Source organism: Danio aesculapii, chromosome 14 (genome assembly GCF_903798145.1).
Source record: "Danio aesculapii chromosome 14, fDanAes4.1, whole genome shotgun sequence".
NCBI lineage: Eukaryota > Metazoa > Chordata > Actinopteri > Cypriniformes > Danionidae > Danio > Danio aesculapii.
Genome location: NC_079448.1, coordinates 1,483,391 through 1,506,052, shown reverse-complemented (window position 1 = coordinate 1,506,052; position 22,662 = coordinate 1,483,391). Strand labels below are relative to the sequence as shown.

General features: G+C 36.2%; 1 protein-coding gene and 1 long non-coding RNA gene across 2 annotated transcripts in view; both read left to right on the top strand.

The window, feature by feature from the left end:
• Nucleotides 1-4,401, top strand: part of slc16a2 (solute carrier family 16 member 2) — a 55,847-nt gene extending 51,446 nt beyond the window's left edge. The window contains exon 7 of the mRNA XM_056472976.1: nt 3,326-4,401. The gene's annotated coding sequence lies outside the window, so the exon portion shown is untranslated. The remainder of the gene's footprint in view (nt 1-3,325) is intronic.
• Nucleotides 4,402-16,949: 12,548 nt separating this feature from the next.
• On the top strand, nt 16,950-21,454 carry LOC130240959 (uncharacterized). Its single transcript, XR_008838816.1, has 2 exons — nt 16,950-18,710; nt 18,918-21,454. It is a non-coding gene; the product is annotated as an uncharacterized LOC130240959 (long non-coding RNA).
• Nucleotides 21,455-22,662: the final 1,208 nt, after the last annotated feature.

The window sequence follows — 22,662 nt, the reverse complement described above, 5'->3', positions numbered from 1 at the left end:
GAACAGATTCGGGAAATTTTCACAGTATTTCCTCTAATATTTTTTCTTCTGGAGCAAGTATTATTTGTTTTATTTCGGCTAGAATAAAAGCTGTTTTTAATTGTTTTAAAGCTATTTTAAGGTCAATATTATTAGCCCCCTTAAGCAATATTAGTTTTGGATTGTCTCCAGAATAAACCACTGTTATACAATGACTTACCTAATTACCCTAACTTTACCCTAATTAACCTAGTGAAGCCTTTAAATGTCACTTTGTTCTCTGATGAACACTGGGAGCATATTCTTGAGCTCACTCATACCTCTTCTATATGTGCAAGACATGGGCTTATACAATGTAAGATCCTACACAGGGTTTACTACACTAATGCTAGACTTGCTAAAATATACCCTTCTGTCAGCGATGCGTGTAATAGGTGCAAACAATCACCAGCGGATCTCATCCATATGTTGTGGGAATGCCCCAAATTATTTGTTTATTGGACTAAAATATCTAAAACTTTAAAAGATGCATTCGGCATAGATCTGGATACAAATCCACTTTTGGCCATTTTTGGGTTGGCAGTAGATGCCAACCTTTCAGTAATGGTCCAACAGGCTTTAGCTTTTACTACTTTAATAGAGAGACGTCTCATTCTTTTAAAGTGGAAACATGTCACTCCACCATCTTTTGATGCATGGATAAAAGAAGTGTTTACTTGTATTAAATTGGAAAAGATTAGACTATCACTTACTGGTTCTTTAAAGACCTTTGACAAGTTGTGGCGCCCCTTTTTAGATTATCTACTAGCAAACTCTCTTGATTCTTAAACTGAGCAATAACATAGGAATAAAAACATATTTATTATTTATTTTCATCTTATTTAGTTATTTATTTTATTTATTTTATTATTTTTTTTATTTTTTTTACCTTTTTATCATTATGGTTAATTATTAATTCCATTTATCATTATTATTATTATTACTTTATTTTTTTGTTTTGCTCTTTTCCTAATGAGAAGTCAGAGGCTGTTGAGGGAGGGAAATGTTCAACTGGGGTTGGGGTAGGGTAAACACTAACATGGATGGATAATTATAAAATGACTGTTATGGTTGATATTCCATGTAAAAACCTAATAAAAGAAATTTGAAATAAAAATAAATAAAATAATGTCACTTTAAGCTGAATACTAGTGTCTGGAAGAATATCTAGTCTAATATTATCTGCTGTCATCATGGCGAAGAGAAAATAATCAGTTATTAGAAATGAGTTATTATAGCTTCACTGTCATACACCCAAGCAATAAGGTGCAAGAAGTGTTTGGCGTGATTTGTTGCTATTTTTAGACGAGCACAACTCTAATTTTCACGTTTTGTGTCACGCAGTTTAAATAGCAAATCCATTTGCGCCACTTTGTGGAGTCATGGGTGTGCTGGTCTATAAAGGAGGTGTGTTAAGGCGCATTGTTGGAGGGTTGCTATTTTGATTAACTGAAATTGACACACTAAAAGCTGCTCTAAAGTCCAGCAGAGCGCGTTAGTTATGATTAAAATGTTACCAAAATTATTATTTAATACATAGATATAAAAAAACACAGCCTCTATGCTTTCTTCATGTCTGGGGGGCTTTTTTCAGTTTATTCATGACAATCTGCATCTGTATAATGTGATTATTATTAGCAGTATTATTTATTATATGCAGATTTCTATTTGTTTTAATAAAAACAAGTGTAGATTTGTCCACCTGTGGGGTTTTGGAGACGTCTGCATCACTATATGGGGCATAAGAACAGGACGTGTGTTTGGATATAACTCAGTGTTTTGACCACACTTCATTATTATTGTTCATTTATTCATTTGCTGGAGATTAGAAGTGAATTTAGAAATAGTTTTTACACAAATCTTTGCGCTTAACAAATGAAACTAAATATGTAAGCTAATGGATGTGTTCAATGGAGTGAGTTTCCAAAGTAACCAAAGTAAAGGAGTAAAGTGAAGAGTATAAGTAAAGTAAAGAGAAAGTAAACAGGCTGAATGGAGGAGGCTCATTCTTTATCCTCACGCTGCAGATGCTCTGTTTAACTGTTTTCTCGCTAGTGAAGCGCTCAGTTTTTACACTTACAAAGTCCACCATGTAAATAGCAAATGCACCATGAAGCAACGCAACTGACTCTTAAAGGGAATGAGAGATGAGACTCTGATTGGTTTAAGGCAGGTTATGCTCAAAACACACCCAGAACTCATTAAGAGAATAAGCTCAACCCTGTTAGACCATGCGGCGGGGTGCAGAGCATATTTTTCCATCCTTAAAACAGCAAAAGTGGATTCGGATGTGCCCTTAATGCTTATACTTGATGCTCAGACTTTGCATCTAGATCGTTAAAAATGAGCCCATTGTGTTTAAGAAATGTGTTGAAAACAATCTTCTCTACGTTAAACAGAAATTGGATGAAAAAATATAGGAGGGCTAATAATTCTGACTTCAACTGTACACAATAATGTAAAGACAACACTTTTAGCCCTCTGTAAAATTGTAATAATTTGATCAAATATACAATTATAATAGTTTTAATAACTCATTTCTAATAACTGATTTCTTTTCTCTTTGCCATCATGACAGCACATAATATTTGACTAGATATTCTTCAAGATACTAGTAAGTGTAATATAATGATTTAAAATACTGTAGAAAATCCTCCTTGCTCTGTTTTAAGCACTTGGGAAATATAAAAAAAAATATGTTAAAAAATTATTATTATTATTATTATTATTATTATTATTATTATTATTATTATTATTATTATTATTATTATTATTATTATTAGTATTAATAATAATAATAATAATAATAATAATAATAATAATAATAATAATGTTGATCATGCTTGCACATCGAAACTATAGATTATAAATATTGCAAACCCTTATTGATATTTTTGGTATTAAATCATTATATTTTTTGATATCTAAACTTACAGTAGATACAGAAAACTGGACCCTTGCCAAAAATTTAAAGGGACCGTTCACTCAAAAATTTAAAATTATGCACCATTTACTCCCTCCAAACCTTCATGAGTTTTTTTCTTCTGTCAACACAAAGGAAGATATTTTGAAGAAAGCTGAAAACCCTTGACTCCCATAGCAAAATACAAGCACTATGAAAATGGTTACAGGTTTCCAACATTTTTCTAAATATCTCTTTTGTGTTCAATAGAAGAAAGAAACAGAAAGTGGAGACAAAATAAATGACAATATTCTTTTCTTTTTTTTGGTGAACCATCCCTTTAATTTTGGAGCCATCTAGCATAGATGAAGTGTCTGATGTGTGTGTGTTTCTCTCTGTCAACAGGGATTCATCTCAGCAGCATGGCTAGTGTGTGTGTGTGTGTCCAATGTGTGTGTGTTTCTCCTTTCTGCTGCTTGGCTCTAATTAGTCTGGAAGTCTGAAGGCTTTTCCCTCTGCTCAACATGATCATCTATCAAGAGCTCGAACTCTTCAAAACTCCCCAAATGCCGAGTCTGAACGCAGAGCTCAGGTAGAGCCCAACTATCAATTAAAACAGGACAACGGCACCTTTAATGGAAAAATAACCTTCATTACTTTGATGTTTTTATAAGCTTGATGGGCGTTTGTTTCTATTTCCTTTTTAGATTATGCAAATCAGATTTGTATGCTTTAGATGTTTCCAGAATAGGATTTTAAAAAAACATTAGGCATAACGCAAGACCTTTGGAGAGATTTCGGAACCTTTTATGAGACAAATCCATCTCTGTGCACTTTCTGCTATTGACTTGGATGACCTCAGCCGTGATTTCTCTGATCATAACGCAGCACATATCGCTTATGTAGAAAGGAAAACTAAATGAGGAATCTTTTGTATGATTTTCTTTTTTAATAATGATATCTGCTTAATTTAGTTAAGTAATCAGCTATGCAGTAGGGAGTTCACAAACTGTGCCATGACCATTGAGCCAGATATGAAAACTAAAGGAATTGATATTCATAAACAGGGAGAATCTCATGAAAAAAACACCAAAAACGTAAAATTACATTTTGCATTTTTTTCTTTTGCATTTTGTGAGAAAAATGCAGGAACAGTTTTCACCATCACAAAAAACTAAATCCAAATTCATACTGTAGAAATTAAATTACAGTAAAATACTGTACAATTAAAATGATTAATTATTGCTGTTTTACAATATCATTCAGTTTTATGCACATTTTCTACCAAAACTCTCAAGAATAGTTTTCAGCATCACTAAAAAAAGCCCAAATCCAGATTCTTATTGTAAAAACTAAAATACAGTACAATACTGTAAAAAATTATGATAAATTACTGTAGTGTTCATTCAGTTTTATGCATGTTTACTAGCAAAATTCACAAGAGGAGTTTTCATCATCAATAAAAAACCCAAAATCTAGATTCTTACTGTAGAAATTAAATTACAGTATAATACTGTAAAATGAAAATGATTAATTATTGTACTGTTTTACAATATCATTCAGTTTTATGCGCATTTACTACAAAAATTCACAAGAACAGTTTTCTCCGTCACTAAAAAAACCCAAAATCCAGATTCTTACTGTAAAAACTTAAATCCAGCACAATACTGTAAAATTTTTAATAATAAATTACTGTAGTTTTTATTCAGTTTTATGCAGGTTTATTAGCAAAATTCACAAGAACAGTTTTCATCATCACTAAAAACCCCAAAAACCAGATTCATACTGTAAAAATTTACAGTAAAATACTGTAAAAATTATTAATTACTGTAATGTTTTACAATATCATTCAGTTTAATGCACATTTACTACAAAAATTTACAAGAACAATTTTTAAAATACTAAATCTATTTTTTATAATGTAAAAATTTAACTATAGTATAATACTGTTAAATTAAAATGATTAATTATTGTCGTGTTTTACAATATCATTCAGTATTATGTATGTTTAATACCAAAATTCACGAGAACAGTTTTCACCGTCACTTAAAAACCCCAAAATCCAGATTCATACTGAAAAAATTTAATTACAGTATAATACTGTAAAATTAAAACAATGCATTATTGTACTGTTCATTTAGTCTCATGCATGTTTACTAGCTAAATTCACAAGAACAGTTTTCATCATCACTAAAAACCCCAAAATCTAGATTCATACTGTAGAAATTAAATTACAGTATAATACTGTAAAAATTTAAATGATGAATTATTGTCATTTTTTACAATATCATTCAGTTTTATGCGCATTTACTACCAAAATTCACAAAAAACAGTTTTCTCCATCACTACAAAAAACTAAATCCAGATTCATACTGTAAAAACTAAAATACTGTAAAAATTTAAATGATAAATTACTGTAGTTTTTATTCCGTTTTATGTAGGTTTACTAGCAAAATTCACAAGAACAGTTTTCATCATCACTAAAAACCCCAAAAACCAGATTCATACTGTAAAAATGTACAGTAAAATACTGTAAAATTATTAATTACTGTAATGTTTTACAATATCATTCAGTTTAATGCACATTTACTACAAAAATTTACAAGAACAAATTTTAAAATACTAAATCTTTTTTATAATGTAAAAATTAAATTATAGTATAATACTGTAAATGTTATGAAGCGGACAGGAGACAGAGGTAAGGAAATCGTTTGTTTTAGCTGAGGATGACTACGCTGAGTGGTCGCTCAGTTGTCCGCTTTCGTCGAGACGAGCCCGGACAATGAGCGACTGGAGTGCTGTGCTTTTATCTGGTGCTCGTGAATGTGATGCAGCTGTGTGCTCATTAGAAGTCAGGTGATGGTGATCTTCGTGAGTGGGGATCGTGAGAGCCTGACCAATCCGTGACAGTACCCCCCTCCCCAGGGCCCGCTCCTGAGGGCCGACACCTCCGACGCCGTGGTGGTCTCCCTCTGCCTCTAGGCGCTGGGAACTCAGGGTGGCTCTCATGAAACTCCACCATGAGACTAGGATCGAGAATATCAGCTCTGGGAACCCATGTCCTTTCTTCGGGGCCGTACCCTTCCCAGTCCACCAGGTACTCCAACTGGCCGCCACGACGTCGGGAACGCAAGATCTCCTTCACTGCGTAGACGGCTCCTTCTTCTAGGAGCAGTGGAGGAGGGGGTTCCTCTTCGTGGTCAGGCTCTGTGGAGGGAAGAACAGGATCGTGATAGGGTTTCAGGAGTGATACGTGGAATGTAGGGTGAATACGGTAGTGAGAGGGTAATTGTAGTTTGTAGGTGACGGGGTTAACCTGTTCCACGATGGTGAAGGGACCAACAAATCGGGGACTTAACTTGCGAGAGGGCAGTCGCATGCGTATGTCCCGGGTGGATAGCCACACCTTTTGTCCGGGTGTGTATCTGGGTTCTTCAGACCTTCTTCTATCGGCGGTTACCTTGCTTCGACGGACTGCCCTCTGCAGATGTTGATGAGCCTCGTCCCAGACTCTCTCGCTCTCCCGGAACCAGTGATCCACTGCGGGGACATCAGATGGTTCGCCATCCCAGGGAAAGAGCGGTGGTTGGAAGCCCAGGACGCACTGGAATGGCGTGAGTCCGGTGGAGGGTTGCCGCAGTGAATTTTGGGCATATTCTGCCCAGCCCAAATACTGGCTCCAGGAGCTCTGGTGACCACTGCAGAAGGTCCTCAGGAACCGTCCCACCTCCTGAATCTTCCTCTCTGTCTGCCCGTTGGTTTGGGGATGATATCCAGAAGAGAGGCTGACGGCCACACCTAGGAGCTTGAAGAAGGCTTTCCATAGACGTGAGATGAACTGTGGACCTCTGTCCGACACAATATCTTCTGGAATACCAAATGACCTGAAGACTTGATTAAAGATATTGTCGGCTGTTTCAAAGGCTGTGGGAAGACCTTTCAGAGGGATTAGTTTGACAAACTTTGAGAATCTATCTACGATGACTAGAATACAGGTATTACCTTCTGACGAAGGGAGGTCAGTGATAAAGTCCACTCCTAGGTGTGACCAGGGACGGTTCGGAATCGGCAAGGGATGGAGCTTTCCAGCGGGTAGATGACGTGGGCTCTTGGATTGGGCACAGTCCTTACAGCCCTGAACATATTGCCTCACATCCCTTGCCATGTTTGGCCACCAGAATCGTTGGGATACTAGCGAGAGAGTATTGTTGATCCCTGGATGTCCAGTGCCTAGCGAGGTATGTAAGGAGTGGATCAGATCTACCCGGTGTTCAGGTGGTATGAACTGCCGATGAGGAGGGCATCCCGGCGGAGCAGGGGCTTCCGGAGTGGCAACGACTGGAGGAGCGTTCCAGGTGATCGGACAAATGGAGATGTGTTCGGGAAGAATCTTCGTTGGGAGTTCTTCATGATCGTGATGCTCGTGTAAACGAGAGAGAGCGTCTGCTCTTAGATTCTTGGGTCCTGGACGATAGGAAATGGAGAAATCAAAACGTGAGAAGAAAAGTGACCATCTGGCTTGACGTGGACATAGTCTCTTGGCCTCTTTGATATATTGGAGGTTTTTGTGATCTGTGATCACCTGGAACGGATGTTTGGCTCCCTCCAACCAGTGACGCCACTCCTCCAAGGCTAGCTTGATTGCTAGAAGCTCCCTGTCTCCTATGCTGTAATTCTGCTCCGCCGGGCTCAACTTCCGAGAGAAATAGGCACAGGGATGCAGTCGGGGCGGTGTATCATGATGTTGGGATAATACTGCCCCGACGCCGGTGGTGGATGCGTCCACTTCCACCACGAAAGGAAGATTTGGGTCAGGATGAGTCAGGAGTGGGGCCCTTGTGAACTCCTTCTTAAGAAGGCGGAAGGCTGCGGCTGCTTCTTTGGTCCACTCCAGTCCTTTGGGTTTACCCTTGAGGAGATTAGTGAGAGGTGATGTAATCCTGCTGTAGTCCTTGATAAACCGTCTATAAAAGTTAGCAAACCCAAGAAACCTCTGGAGCTCCTTAATGGAAGTGGGTTCTGACCAGGATAGAACAGCCTCAATTTTCTTCCCATCCATACGTATACCGGTTTGGTCAATGATGTATCCCAAGAAATGAATCGACTTCTGGTGGAATGAGCATTTCTCCGCTTTGAGGTAGAGGTGATGTTCTCTCAATGTGTGTAGGACCTCCGCAACGTGTTGGCGATGTTCGGCCTCACTCCGGGAGTAAATGAGGATGTCATCTATGTACACTATTACAAAGTGGTGAAGAAACTCCCGGAGGACTTCATGAATGAAGTTTTGGAATACGGAGGGGGCGTTGACCAGACCGTAAGGCATGACCTCATATTCATAGTGGCCAGTAGGGGTCACGAATGCTGTCTTCCATTGGTCCCCCTCACGTATTCTTATCAGATTATACGCGCTGCGGAGGTCCAATTTAGTGAAGACTTTAGCTTCTCGGAGCTGTTCCAAAGCGGCTGGTACCAGAGGAAGGGGATATCGGTATTTTACTGTACCGTTATTTAGGACCCTGTAGTCGATGCATGGACGCAGCCCTCCGTCCGTCTTGGCCACAAAGAAGAAGCTTGAGGCGGCTGGTGATTTGAGTGACGTATGTACCCCTGACTCAGAGCCTCCCTTATGTAATCTTCCATTGCCTGATTCTCTGGAAGCGAGAGCGGGTAGATCCTACCTCTTGGCAACTGGGCATCTGGAACTAGGTCGATCGCGCAGTCCCATGGCCGATGCGGCGGTAGCTGGGAAGCTCTCTTGGGGCAGAAGACATCATGAAAGGAGCTGTACTCCTTAGGAATGTGGATAGACTGCTTCTCAGGAGGACTCTCGACCGATGTTGTAAACAAAGAAATGGGGTTCCGACCTTGAAGAGGGAGATTTGGAAAACAGGTAGGTGTACATCCAGATCCCCATTTCTTTATCTCTCCTGTGCCCCAAGAGATGATGGGATCGTGCTTCACCAGCCACGGGCGCCCTAGAATGATGTCCATATTTGCACCCTCCAGAACCAGAAATTGAATCCTCTCTTGATGTAACAACCCCACTTGAAGAAGGATGTCTTCGCATTGTCGATGGATACGGGTCGAAGATCGAGTGCACTGGGTTATCGGTTGTATCTGGTATATATGCGAGGACGCCTCAGTACGTAGGTGGAGTTGACGACAGAGGGATTGGGAGATGAAGTTCCCTGCTGACCCGGAGTCGATGAGGGCTGTGACAAGGAGAGAAATAGAGGCAGTAGTTATTTGTACGGTGGTAGTAAGTGGTTTACATTGTTCAATATTCGTACTGAATACACTCACTGAAGTCCGAATGGGACGAAGGGGACACTCCATACGGGTGTGTCCACTGACACCGCAGTATAGACACAGACCCCGGGTCAGCCTCCTCTGTCGTTCCGCTGATGTCAGTCTTCCAGACTCTATTATCATGGGTTCTGGTTCTGGAGAGGCTGTTGACTCAGGCGATTGGAGGAGTGCAGACGAGGGGGTGATGGTGTCCTGTTGATAGGAACGGAGACGATCGGAACATCGGAGAGAATGTTGGATGAATCTCTCCAGACCCATAGTATCATCTAATGTGGCCAGCTGGATTCGGAGAGTGGGTTCCAAGCCGAGCCGGTACGTGGTCAACAACGATCTCTCATTCCATCCACTTGCAGCTGCTAGAGTGCGAAACCGGAGAGCATATTCCTGTGTAGATAGAGTACCTTGCTTTAGATGATACAGCTGCTCTCCAGCGGCTACTTCCCCATCAGAACGTCCAAACACCTCTTTGAAATACTCCGTGAAGGTAGTGATGGAATTCATGACCGGCCCGGCTTGGTTCCAGATCGTCTCAGCCCATTTAAGTGCAGGTCCAGAGAGTAGTGATACGATGTAGGCGATCTTTGACTTATCTGTGGGATATAGAGAAGGTTGCATTTCGAATATGAGGGAACATTGTAACAGAAAACCATTGCACTCCCCCGCTCCGCCTGAGTAGGGCGCTGGTCGGGCCATGGGACTGGAAGGAAGGGCCGAAGAAGAAACTGTGGAGGCGGAAGTGCTCGGTGCTGGTGGTGCGTTGGAAAGTGGAGCTGGTGGCTGTAGAATCCGCTTCAACTGGTCCACCAGCTCTTGAAAGTGATCGGGGGTGCTCATGTTGTCGTCGTTATTGGTCCGGGCTTCTGTTATGAAGCGGACAGGAGACAGAGGTAAGGAAATCGTTTGTTTTAGCTGAGGATGACTACGCTGAGTGGTCGCTCAGTTGTCCGCTTTCGTCGAGACGAGCCCGGACAATGAGCGACTGGAGTGCTGTGCTTTTATCTGGTGCTCGTGAATGTGATGCAGCTGTGTGCTCATTAGAAGTCAGGTGATGGTGATCTTCGTGAGTGGGGATCGTGAGAGCCTGACCAATCCGTGACAGTAAAATGAAAATGATAAATTATTGTCGTGTTTTACAATATCATTCAGTATTATGTATGTTTAATACCAAAATTCACAAGAACAGTTTTCACCGTCACTTAAAAACCCCAAAATCCAGATTCATACTGAAAAAATTTTATTACAGTATAATACTGTAAAATTAAAACAATGCATTATTGTACTGTTCATTTAATCTCATGCATGTTTACTAGCTAAATTCACAAGAACAGTTTTCATCATCACTAAAAACCCCAAAATCCAGATTCCCACTGTAGAAATTAAATTACAGTATATTACTGTAAAAATTAACTACCAAGCTACATATGTTTAGTACCAAAAAAAGCTTTCACCATCACTACCCCCCCCCCCCCCCCCACAAAATAAAAATCTAGATTTATATTGTAAAAATTACAGTAGTTTTACAGTATCATACAGCCTTTCTTTACATTTTCCCATTTATTTTAAAGTTTCTTTGTGATATTTATTAATTGAAATTATAAATCTGTGGCATTTATGCAAAATCTAATTTCTTGCTTTTGGTGTTTTTCCCGTAAGATCAACCCAAGGACATAATCACTACATTTACTACCAATATGTTCTCAATTCTTAACAGGTGTGTATTTGTTTCCAGTTGGACTCCCGTTTATTGTATTTTTTTAAGGAAGTTATATTTTTGGTTATTATGTACAGTGTCTCGTCTGTTACATCTGAAAACAATCTGGCATTTAGCTTGGAGTTGAATGGACTTAAATGAAGACAATCAAAGCTGAACTGAATGATGAAGCTATAAAAATGATGGACAAAAAAAGCTTTGCTTTAAGCAGAACAGTAGTATTACACAAAGTGGGCCACGTTTATGAGTATTAATCAATCGCTATGTGACATTTAAAGATGTTTTGTGTTTTGATTCTCTTTTTTTTTGGATAATGTTGATTGTGTATTGTCAATAACATTCAGTCATTAGCTTTTCTTCAGTCTCTGTTCCAAACACTAGTGAGCTGAAATCGTTCAAAGTGATTAATCTTATTAATAATAGATCCTTTTAGCACCTTATTAGTGCTGAGTAAAGTATACATCACTAATGAAAGCAGTTGTGAATTCAGCACTATGACTCTTAATGATATACATTACATGTATAATTAACAGTAAATGGAATCTATTATTAATAATTAATAATGCAAAATGTGTGATAAGGAACATTTGATTCTGTTATTAATTATTGTTTAACTTAATGGTAAACTTATTAAACAATAAGTTGACAATAGCTATGTTTCCATCCAAAGATGTGAATTAAATTTATGTGCAAACCTAGAATATTGCATAAAAGATGTGCAAATAATGCAGCGTTTCCCTCCAACGAGTCAAAGAGAACAAAATCGTCACTTCCTGATTATCTGCCGCCAAATATCAACAGTAAGAATGGAATTTACTTCGGTAGGAGGAGCTGCATGAATCTTTTCTTTGTTTAATAATAATAATAATAATGTATTTTATTTGTGATGCACTTTTCTTAAACTCAAAGTGCTAAAATAAGTAATTAATTAATATTTAAAATAAGTAATTAATAAATTACTTGCGCCTCAGAAGACAAATGCCAACATGCAATGAACACGAGGTGAAGGCGTGAGACGCCGAGCACTGATGCTCTTGACAATTCTGGAGGTCATTAATAATATAATAACACTAATACTGAAACGGTTAGGTCATTTTAGAATGACTAAAGCAACACTCAGATGTTGTACAGCATGCTCAGCCTGCTGGATTATCCATTCACACACATTTTCATCATCACATGATCTCCTATAACAAAATTTTTTTAAAGCACATACTGGAATTTGTTCGGTAAAAATGTGTGCATTGCAGTTTGTGCAGTTTTTTCTTATCTAATAAAAAGTTTATCCTACTTAGTTATGCGCATATATTTTTTTACAATTATCATCAACCAATTTTTTTTTACATATCCAAAATGCGCATAAAAATAGCTGGATGGAAACATAGCTATGAGAGAGTTGCTATTGGTTGATAGAGAGTTGAAATGAGGTTCGTTTGCCATAAACAGTTCGCGACTCACTAGTATTTGGAACACATTGCAATAAAACACTTTCTTACTAAGAGTTTTAGTCTTGTTTCTAGTCCAAATATCTTAAAAGTCTTAAATCAAAAGCATTTTTAGCCATGTGAATAATGTTGTCTTGTTTTTAAGTTAACATTAAGTGAGTTAAACTGAAAACAATGCACTGTAAAATGTTATCGCTCGATTAAATAAGCATTATCAGCTGATAGATGTGGGCCAGTGGGGGCCTTCTGTGCCTACTAGTAGGCTCAGAAGGCTGTCATCATCTATCTACATGGTTAATCAGCTATACTAATAGAGAAGACTCCAGATCTAGATCTGTTTTTACATTACTGTGACGGTTGGGGTTGGGGTAGACTTTAATAAAATACATTTCAAGAGTTCACACTCAGCTGATGATTCATTATAAAGCTTGTTTGGCATGCTGTGATGCTAAGAGAGCCCTGAGTTCATAAGAGCCTCGAGCCCGGGGCTCCCTCACGTTTGCAAGGCGAGAGGGGAGTTTGAGCTCAGGTAGATCTGGAGAACTCCCCTGCTGTAGTAGCTAATGAACAGGTTGTGATTGCTCTTAAGAGATAACTACTTACTCGGAACATGTCTATGGTGCCGGGGAACCCGGGGGAAACCCACATGAGCATGGGCAGAACATGAAAACTCCAAACAGAAACGTCAGCTGGCTTGTTAAGGAATAGAACCAGTAACGTTCTTGCTGTGAGGCAACAGTGCTAACCACTGGGCCACCGTGCCACCCATCTAGGAAAGGAGGAGGAGTAGGGGTGGAAGGGGGGATTCTTCAAAACAAAGATGGCTATCATATGGAACTGAGGGTATTTATAGTGGCTTAGGAATCGTCTGATTGGTGAATCATAAATTGGATAATGCAGCACCAGCCGTGATCAATCATAAGCACGTGATCCTCTCCAAATTAGTTTATAAATAAACTTCACTTAACATTTAATATATAATATAAATAATTCTCGTTAACCTCCAGCTGCAGCTACATGTGATCCATAGCTGATTAACCATGTGGATGGATGATAACAGCCTTCTAACCCTACAAGTAGGCACAGAAGGCCCATACTGGCCCATATCTATCAGCTGATAACCACTGATAACACCCATTCAATCGAGTGTTAACATTAGAATCGACTGAAAAGCTTTTCTTACATAGACTTTTGTCTTGTTTCTAGTCCAAATATCTAAATATTCTTAAATTAAGAAGCATTTTCTAGACAAGCACGAAACATTGTCTTGTTTTAAGAAATAATGAGTCAAAATGAAGTGAGTTTTTCATTAAAACAAGCTAAATCATCTTCCAATGGGGTAAACAACATGATATTATATCAAAGCAAAACTAAATTGTTTTACTCACCCCATTGGTAGATTATTTTGCTTGTTTTAAGGTAAAACTCACTTTATTTTCACCCAATAGTTCTGAAAACAATACATTACTCTCTACTTGTCTAGAAAATGCGTTTTGATTTAAGAGTTTTAGATATTTAGACTAGAGACAATACACAATCTCTAAGTATGAAAAGCGTTTTTTGCAGTGTGTTGTTTTGTTTACCCACTAGCAGATTATTTACCTTGTTTTAACTGAAACCTACTTCGTTTATTCTTAAAACAAGACTATTTTTTGACTATTGTTGTCTAGAAAATGCTTATTGACTTCAAAATAATTCGATTTTTCAACTAGAAACAAGTTAGAAAGGTGTTTTTTGTGGTGCAGAGCTGTGTAGATTCTTTCTAATTTCCTCTGTTTATTTGTCAGCTGTTTCCCAGAATCCCTCTAACCAGCCGTTTCCATCCGTGTTGTCATGGAGATCTATCCATGAGTTAATTAACGCAGTTACAGGTACATTTTTCCTCAGAACTCATTAGACGCCCTGTTTAAAACAAGAGAAATGGTCACGATCTTAACCAAACTGCCTCAGTCGACCCTGTGCGTCAGGTTTAACCAGGAGACGGCGCTTCTCTTCAGATTATACAGTACTGTGTGATGATGACTTGTTTGTTTTTTGTCATTTGAAACAAACCCATCGTCTTTAATGGGAAAAGGCGAAATCCTGCATACCTCAGAAGTCTGTTTAATGGTTTCATACTAAACCCTGGTGCACTTAAGTGTGTGTCGATTTGCATCTTTGAGCCTCAAAGCCACGATTCCTGATGTTTTTGTGTGTCTGAGTGATCAGCATGTGATTATCGGTGCTCGGCCCTGGATATCAGCCCTCATCATAATGTTTTGGAGTTTTGGTCGTGCCATTTTTGTTTTGTGGAGTGTTTTTATATGCATGCGAGAGAACGAGGGAGAGACAGACAGACAGACACATTCAGAAACTCAGGGAGTGCAGACGTTTTTCATTTCTTCACCGCTTTAAATGCCAATTATTGCACATCGACTCGTAAATCTCTCTGTTTTAATCACAATGGTATTTGGAGAATGAATATTTGGGTGAGTCTCATGAAATAAAAACACATATTTTAGCTTACTGATCAAAAATGGTTTTCACAGTATTTATGTCTCGTTTTCCATTCTCGATAAGCAAACCAAAGAGATCAAATCTGGTTTCAAACAATAAACAAAAAATGTCACAAATGTAAGAAATTAATCTTGTTTTCTTGTGGAATTAAATGGATTTTCTTGACTTTATTGGCCGTTTTAAGAACAAACTTATTTTAATTTGAGCTTCTAGACTTAATATCTGAAGTCATTATATGTGGAGCCTTAATAATTAATAAAGACAGCATTAATAAATGTTAAAAAAACAACCTTTTTTAGATGGAAAACAAGAGTAAAGTAGGCAAGACTTTGGCGTGCTATAATATTTGAAGAACATATGGAACATTTCACTGGACATTACAGGAAATGCTTCATTTATGTAAATATAAATATGACACAATCTAAAATAAAAGCACCTTCACTGTAAAAAGGAATCAGTTACTTTACTTTAAAAAGTGAGTAAGCCCATTATAACATGGAATTGTTAAGTTGATTTAATTTTTATAATTATTCACATAGTTTACTTAATTTCAAGGCAACAGGATTACTCACTTTAAGTAAAGTCAACTAATCATTTTAATAGCATCACGTTTACTAAATTGTTTTAAAACTAAAGTCAGGTAATCAATTTAAAAGCTTTTGGTTTACTTTCTTTTTCATAGTAACGTCAACTAATCGCTTTAAAATAATCAGGCTTACTCTGTTTTTTAAAGTCAAGTCAACTAATTACTTTAAAATCATCAGGCTTACTCTGTTTTTTAAAGTCAAGTCAACTAATCGCTTTAAAATCATCAGGTTTACTCCGTTTTTTAAAGTCAAGTCAACTAATCGCTTTAAAATCATCAGGTTTACTCCGTTTTTTAAAGTCAAGTCAACTAATCGCTTTAAAATCATCAGGTTTACTCTCTTTTTCATAGTGACGTCAACTAATCACTTTAAAATAATCAGGCTTACTCTGTTTTTTAAAGTCAAGTCAACTAATCGCTTTAAAATCATCAGGTTTACTCTGTTTTTTAAAGTCAAGTCAACTAATCGCTTTAAAATCATCAGGTTTACTCTGTTTTTTTAAAGTCAAGTCAACTAATCGCTTTAAAATCATCAGGTTTACTCTCTTTTTCATAGTGACGTCAACTAATCGCTTTAAAATCATCAGGTTTACTCTGTTTTTTTAAAGTCAAGTCAACTAATCGCTTTAAAATCATCAGGTTTACTCTCTTTTTCATAGTGACGTCAACTAATCGCTTAAAAATCATCAGGTTTACTCCGTTTTTTAAAGTCAAGTCAACTAATCGCTTTAAAAACATCAGGTTTACTCCTTTTTTTAAAGTTAAGTCAACTAATCGCTTTAAAATAATCAGGTTTACTCTGTTTTTTTAAAGTTAAGTCAACTAATCGCTTTAAAATAATCAGGTTTACCCTATTTTTTCCAATGTAAAGTCAAGTAATCGATTTAAAAGCCTTTGGTTTACTCTCTTTTTCATAGTAAAGTCAACGAATCACGTTCACACAATTTTTTCATAGGTAAAGTCAACTAATCGCTTTAAAAGCAACAGGTTTACTAACTTTATAAAGTAAAGTCAACTAATCGCTTTAAAAGCATCTGGTTTACTCACTTGTTTTTAGATAAAGTCAAGTAATAGCTTTGAAAGCAATGGGTTTACTCTTTTCATATTCAACTAATAGCTTTAAATGCATCAAGTTTACTCACTTTTTTTAAAGTAAAGTCAACTAACCTCTTTACAAGCATGGCATTTACTCACTTTATTAAAGTAAAGTCAACTAATCGCTTTTAAAGCAACATGTTTACTCACTTAATTTGAGTAAAGTCAAGTAACCGATATAAAAGCATCGGGTTTACTCATTTTTTTTAAGTAAAGTCAACTAATCGATGGAAAAGCATTGCATTTACTAAATTTTTTTAAAAGTAAAGTCAAGTAATCGCTTTAAAAGCATCAGGTTTACCCAATCTCTTTAAGTAAAGCCAACTAATCGATGTAAAAGCATCTGTTTTTTTTTTTTTTTCATTTTTTTAAGTAAAGTCAACTAATCACTTTAAATGTATCGGGTTTACTCAATTTTTAAAGTAAAGTCAACTAATCACTTAAAAGCATCAGTTTTACTCACATTTTAAAGTAAAGTCAACTAATTGATTTAATAGCATGTGGTCTACTTTAAAAATGTGGTCTACTTTTAAAAGTCAATGAATCACTTTTAAAGCATCAGGTTTACTCACTTTTTATAGTATAAAGTCAACTAATGGCTTTAAAAGAAACAGGTTTACTCAATTTTTTAAGTAAAGTCAACTAATCTCTTTGAAATAATCAAGTTTATCCAAGTCGTTTTAAAAGCATCTGGTTTACCTACTTTTTTAAAAGTAAGGTCACTTAACAACAGGCATTTTTTAAAAGTAAAGTCAACTATAATCTGTCTGAAAGTATTGCATTTACTCACTTTAAAGTCCAGTAATCCATTTAAAAGTAACAGGTTTACTCTTACTCTTTAGATCGACTAATTGCTTTGTACAGTGTCGACTGGTCCAGATATTAATTGATTGACATTCCCGCTCGCACTGATTTTGCTCATGTTGTCACATACAGACTCGTACAGTTGACCTCACTCCGCTTCTGTCTTCCACCAATGATTTTTGTCTAGATTTAGCTAGATTTCATATAGATAATGTGGATTATTGTCTGTCTCTCTCTCTTCTTTTATCCTGGTTTCGCTTTAGGTCATTTAACCTTGTAGATTCAATGCATAATTGGAGTATGTAAATTATAAACTCATATTTTTTAACCGGCATTATCCCATCTGACTTTCTATGACCCAATCAGCATTTTTTAAATCACTTTGTGTCTGACTATTAACATGATAATGATTTCACCTTTACTCTTACCTCACAAAACTGCCTTTTTACAATCCCGTCCACTTTATTTCAAGGCCAGATGATATTCTACCTTTATTTATCTGCGTGTGTTTTCCTGCGTATTGCCTAAGGAATCAAATGTAGGGGACGCAATAAACTTTATTTTTCTGTAAATGTTGAACTGATGTGCAAACACGAGCTCTGTTTAGCTGCCGGATCGATATTTCTACCCTTTCTCATGTGCCTGCGCTCGAAAATAACCCGCATTTCCTCCATCAGGCTTCTCGATTATATGGTTTACAGTTGTCAAACACAACAAAAAGCTGTACTTGTGTTTAAGTACGTTTCTCCTGTATGCATACACACAGAGCTGACCTTTAGGGGTCAAACTGTTTGACCTCTAGTGTGACCTGTGTCCGTCCTAGCTGGTGCTCACATGCTTTAAAGCCTGATTCAGGCCATAGGGCTTCTATTAAAGGGACAGTTCAGACAAAAAAATGAAAACTTAATTCATTAATTACCCACTCAAATGAAACCCCTAAGACCTTCAGTGAGCTTCACACACAAATGGAGATACTTTAGATGAAATGCGAGAGCTCTCTGATCATCCGTAGACAGCAAGGATAACAAAATTTTGATTTATGAGACCTTTTAAAGTAGAGGAGACCAATGTAAATTGATTTCCATTTATTACAAGAACAGTCCAGAAAGAAACTTTTGGTTTTAAAGAAAATAGTTTAAAGAACCTGTGACTTTAACAAAAATCAACTCTAAAGCTAAATAAATAAATCAATGATTTAATACTCAGTTGTTAAAGTGCTTTACATTATAATCTTGTTTAAAAAGACAACAAATCATTATATTTATTTTTTTGTTTCATTTTCCATTAATAATTACAAGATGGATCATTTTTGAAGAATTATTCAGTGACTCATTTCTGATGGTTGTTTGCCGCCACCTATTGGCTTGTCTATGTAATTGCTACAATATATACTCTTATATAACATGTGATTTGAACAAAAATAAACTCCAAATAAATAACCCGCTAAATAAATCAATGATTTAATACTCAGTTGTTAAAGTGCTTTACATTATATGGATAATTTTTGAAGAATTATTCAGTGACACATTTCTGATGGTTGTTTGCCGGTAGGTTTGCTGCCACCTATTGGCTTGTCTATGTAATTGCTACAACCTTCACTTGGAGCATTGAGTTGCTTTTAAAAGGTTAATTTGATCATTTTATAATACCTATAACCTTTACTATTAACATCAGTGTTTATGTATGAACACACTACACACTGTAACAGTTTTGTGCACTAAAGTCAACTAACTGATTTAAAAGCATCTGGTCTGCTCAGTTTTTAAAGTGAAGTCAGCGAATCGCTTTAAAAGCAGCAGGTTTTCATATCTTTTTTAAAATAAAAGTCAACTAATCAATTTAAAAGCAACAGGTTTACTCACTTTTTTAGAAAGAAACTTTCGGTTTTAAAGAAAATAGCTTATATAACGTGTGATTTGAACAAAAATAAACTCCAAATAAATAACCGGCTAAATAAATAAATGATTTAATACCCAGTTATTAAAGTGCTTCAACATTATATGGATCATTTTTAATGAATTATTCAGTGACTCATTTTTGATGGTTGTTTGCCGCCACCTGTTGGCTTGTCTATGTAATTGCTACAACCTTCACTTGGAGCATTAAGGAGCTTTTAAAAAGTTAATTTGATCATTTTATAACACTTGTAATCTCCACCATAAACATCAGTGTTTATGTATGAACACACTACACACTGTAACAGTTTTGTCCACTAACTAGTAAAGTCAACTAACTGATTTAAAAGCATCTGGTCTGCTCAATTTTTAAAGTGAAGTCAGCGAATCGCTTTAAAAGCAGCAGGTTTTTTTATCTTTTTAAAATAAAAGTCAACTAATCAATTTAAAAGCAACAGGTTTACTCACTTTTTTAGAAAGAAACTTTCGGTTTTAAAGAAAATAGCTTATATAAAGTGTGATTTGAACAAAAATAAACTCAAAATAAATAACCCGCTAAATAAATAAATGATTTAATACTCAGTTGTTAAAGTGCTTTAACATTATAAACTTATTAACAAAGACAAAAAATCATTATTATTATTTTTTTGTCTCATTTTCCATTAATAATTACAAGATGGATCATTTTTGAAGAATTATTCAGTGACTCATTTCTGATGGTTGTTTGCTGCCACCTATTGGCTTGTCTATGTAATTGCTACAACCTTCATTTGGAGCATTAAGGAGCTTTTAAAAAGTTAATTTGATCATTTTATAACACTTGTAACCTTTACCATAAACATCAGTGTTTATGTATGAACACACCACACACTGGCCTACACACTGTAACAGATTTGTCAACTATAGTCAACTAACTGATTTAAAAGCATCTGGTCTGCTCAATTTTTAAAGTGAAGTCAGCGAATCGCTTTAAAAGCAGCAGGTTTTCTTATCTTTTTTAAAATAAAAGTCAACTAATCAATTTAAAAGCAACAGGTTTACTCACTTTCTTAGAAAGAAACTTTCGGTTTTAAAGAAAATAGCTTATATAACGTGTGATTTGAACAAAAATAAACTCAAAATAAATAACCCGCTAAATAAATAAATGATTTAATACTCAGTTGTTAAAGTGCTTTAACATTATAAACTTATTAACAAAGACAAAAAATCATTATTATTATTTTTTTATTTTTAGTCTCATTTTCTATTAATAATTACAAGATGGATCATTTTTGAAGAATTATTCAGTGACTCATTTCTGATGGTTGTTTGCTGCCACCTATTGGCTTGTCTATGTAATTGCTACAACCTTCATTCGGAGCATTAAGGAGCTTTTAAAAAGTTAATTTGATCATTTTATAATCTCTACCATAAGCATCAGTGTTTATGTATGAACACACTACACGCAGGGCTACACACTGTATAGTTGTGTCGACCACACATTCTTTTGTCATCATTTTATTTGACATTGAAGCCAAAATGTGTGCGATTCGAATGACGAAGATCCAGTTCTTCTGAGCATGACTTGAATTCATTACTCAAAGCAATATCAGCAGAGAAAAAAAGTCATTTTTTTCTGTGACCATTAGAAATTGTGGGATTAATCTAGAAATTAAAGTTATTAATCTGCGTGTAACAAGCAGAAAACGACTTACGGATTGCGCACACACTTAACCGAGAACATTGTCAACACTGTTTAGGTGTCGTAAGTGGTTCAATCATCATTTTATAAAGCTCTGATAACATACATGGACCGTTTTTAGATGAAATTCCTTCTAAAATATCTCAGTTTGTGTTTGAACATGACTGGATGTCTTGTAGGTTTGAATAGGGAGAGTAATTAATGCCAGGGTGTTCATTTTTGACTGAACTATGCCTTTAAAATAGTAATTTCTCGCACTAATCCACCCTAACAGGTCATTAAAATCAAAGTGCATTGCGTTTGTTTTTCTCTCTCCACCTCTATGGAACTGTTCTCACTTTACACAACTGTAGCACTTACTTTCTGAGCCTCCTGAAATATTAGACATTTTAAACAATCATTGAAGCTGAGCTGCTAGAAAGGTGTCATTATGTTTATGTGAAAAGTATATTTTTGATCCTGTAATTTTGGTTTGTTTTCTATTCAACCAACAATAAACATATTACACACCACTTGTTGCTCTCTTTAGTAGTGTTTGCTCTTAAAGCGACAGTTCACACACACAAAAAAATGACAATTTCCTTGCTATTTCCTCACACTCAAGTGCTTGTAAACTTTATTTTCTTTCTTCTTCTGAACACAATGCAAGATATTTTGAAGAATGTTGGAAAAAAGAAGCTATTGACATCCATAGGAAACAAAAATACAATGGAAGTCAATGGCTGACAGTATTCGGAGTGTAATTGTTAATCAATGACCGAAAGTTTACTTCATGTGGAACCAGATGTTGAAAGGTGTCTGTTTACATGCTAAAGGCAGGAGAAATGATTTATAACTGTTTGTTGCACCTCTGTTTATATTGTGTACAGCTGTAGTTTAAGCTAACATATACATATACACACACACACACAGATGCTAAATAATATGTGAGTGTGTGTTTAGTGGATGCAATAGATGCAGGACTGCACTTCAAATATCTATAAATGCTTAAATCAAGAAGCGTTTTCTATTGGTGAGTTAAAATATAATCTTGTTTTCAGACGTAATGAGTCAAAATTAAGTGAGTTTTTCATTAAAACAAGCAAAATAATATGTTTTTGCTTTGAAATATGTTTCATTTTTACCTCATTAGCAGATTTTTTTGCTTGTTTTAAGGAAAAACTCACCTAATTTTCTTTGCTTTGCTGCATTATTAGTTTTTGTGCAGTGTCAGGTTTAAATTAGTCTCCCTCGTGTGCTATTCATGCGAATTATAGCGTGCGAGAGAGATTAAATACTTTGTTTTTGTTTACTCCATGTAGTTCTGAGAGGTGAGGTGCTAATTTTGATCTCTCTCAGACACGCAAGGGTTAAATAGCAAAGAAAACTTAATAATCAAGTGCTCAACTCAACTGTTTCTACATCCAAATTACAGACAAAACTGGCCCACATTTGAGAAGACAGCTCTCGCAGTACATGGGAGGGCATGAAAAGAATATGACCAAAATATGTACAGGATTAATCTTTATAACTGACATGCCTATGTTAAATAATCATTTTAACCACAACAGCAAGATTAAATAAATCATGTTAACACATTTAAAGTGAGATGATCTCAAAGGGGACCTACTATGCCCCTTAAACAAGATGTAAAATCCATCTCTGATGTCTCCAGAGTGTGTTTCCGCTCAAAATACCACACAAATTATGTTTTACAACTTTAAAACTGACTCTTTTAGGC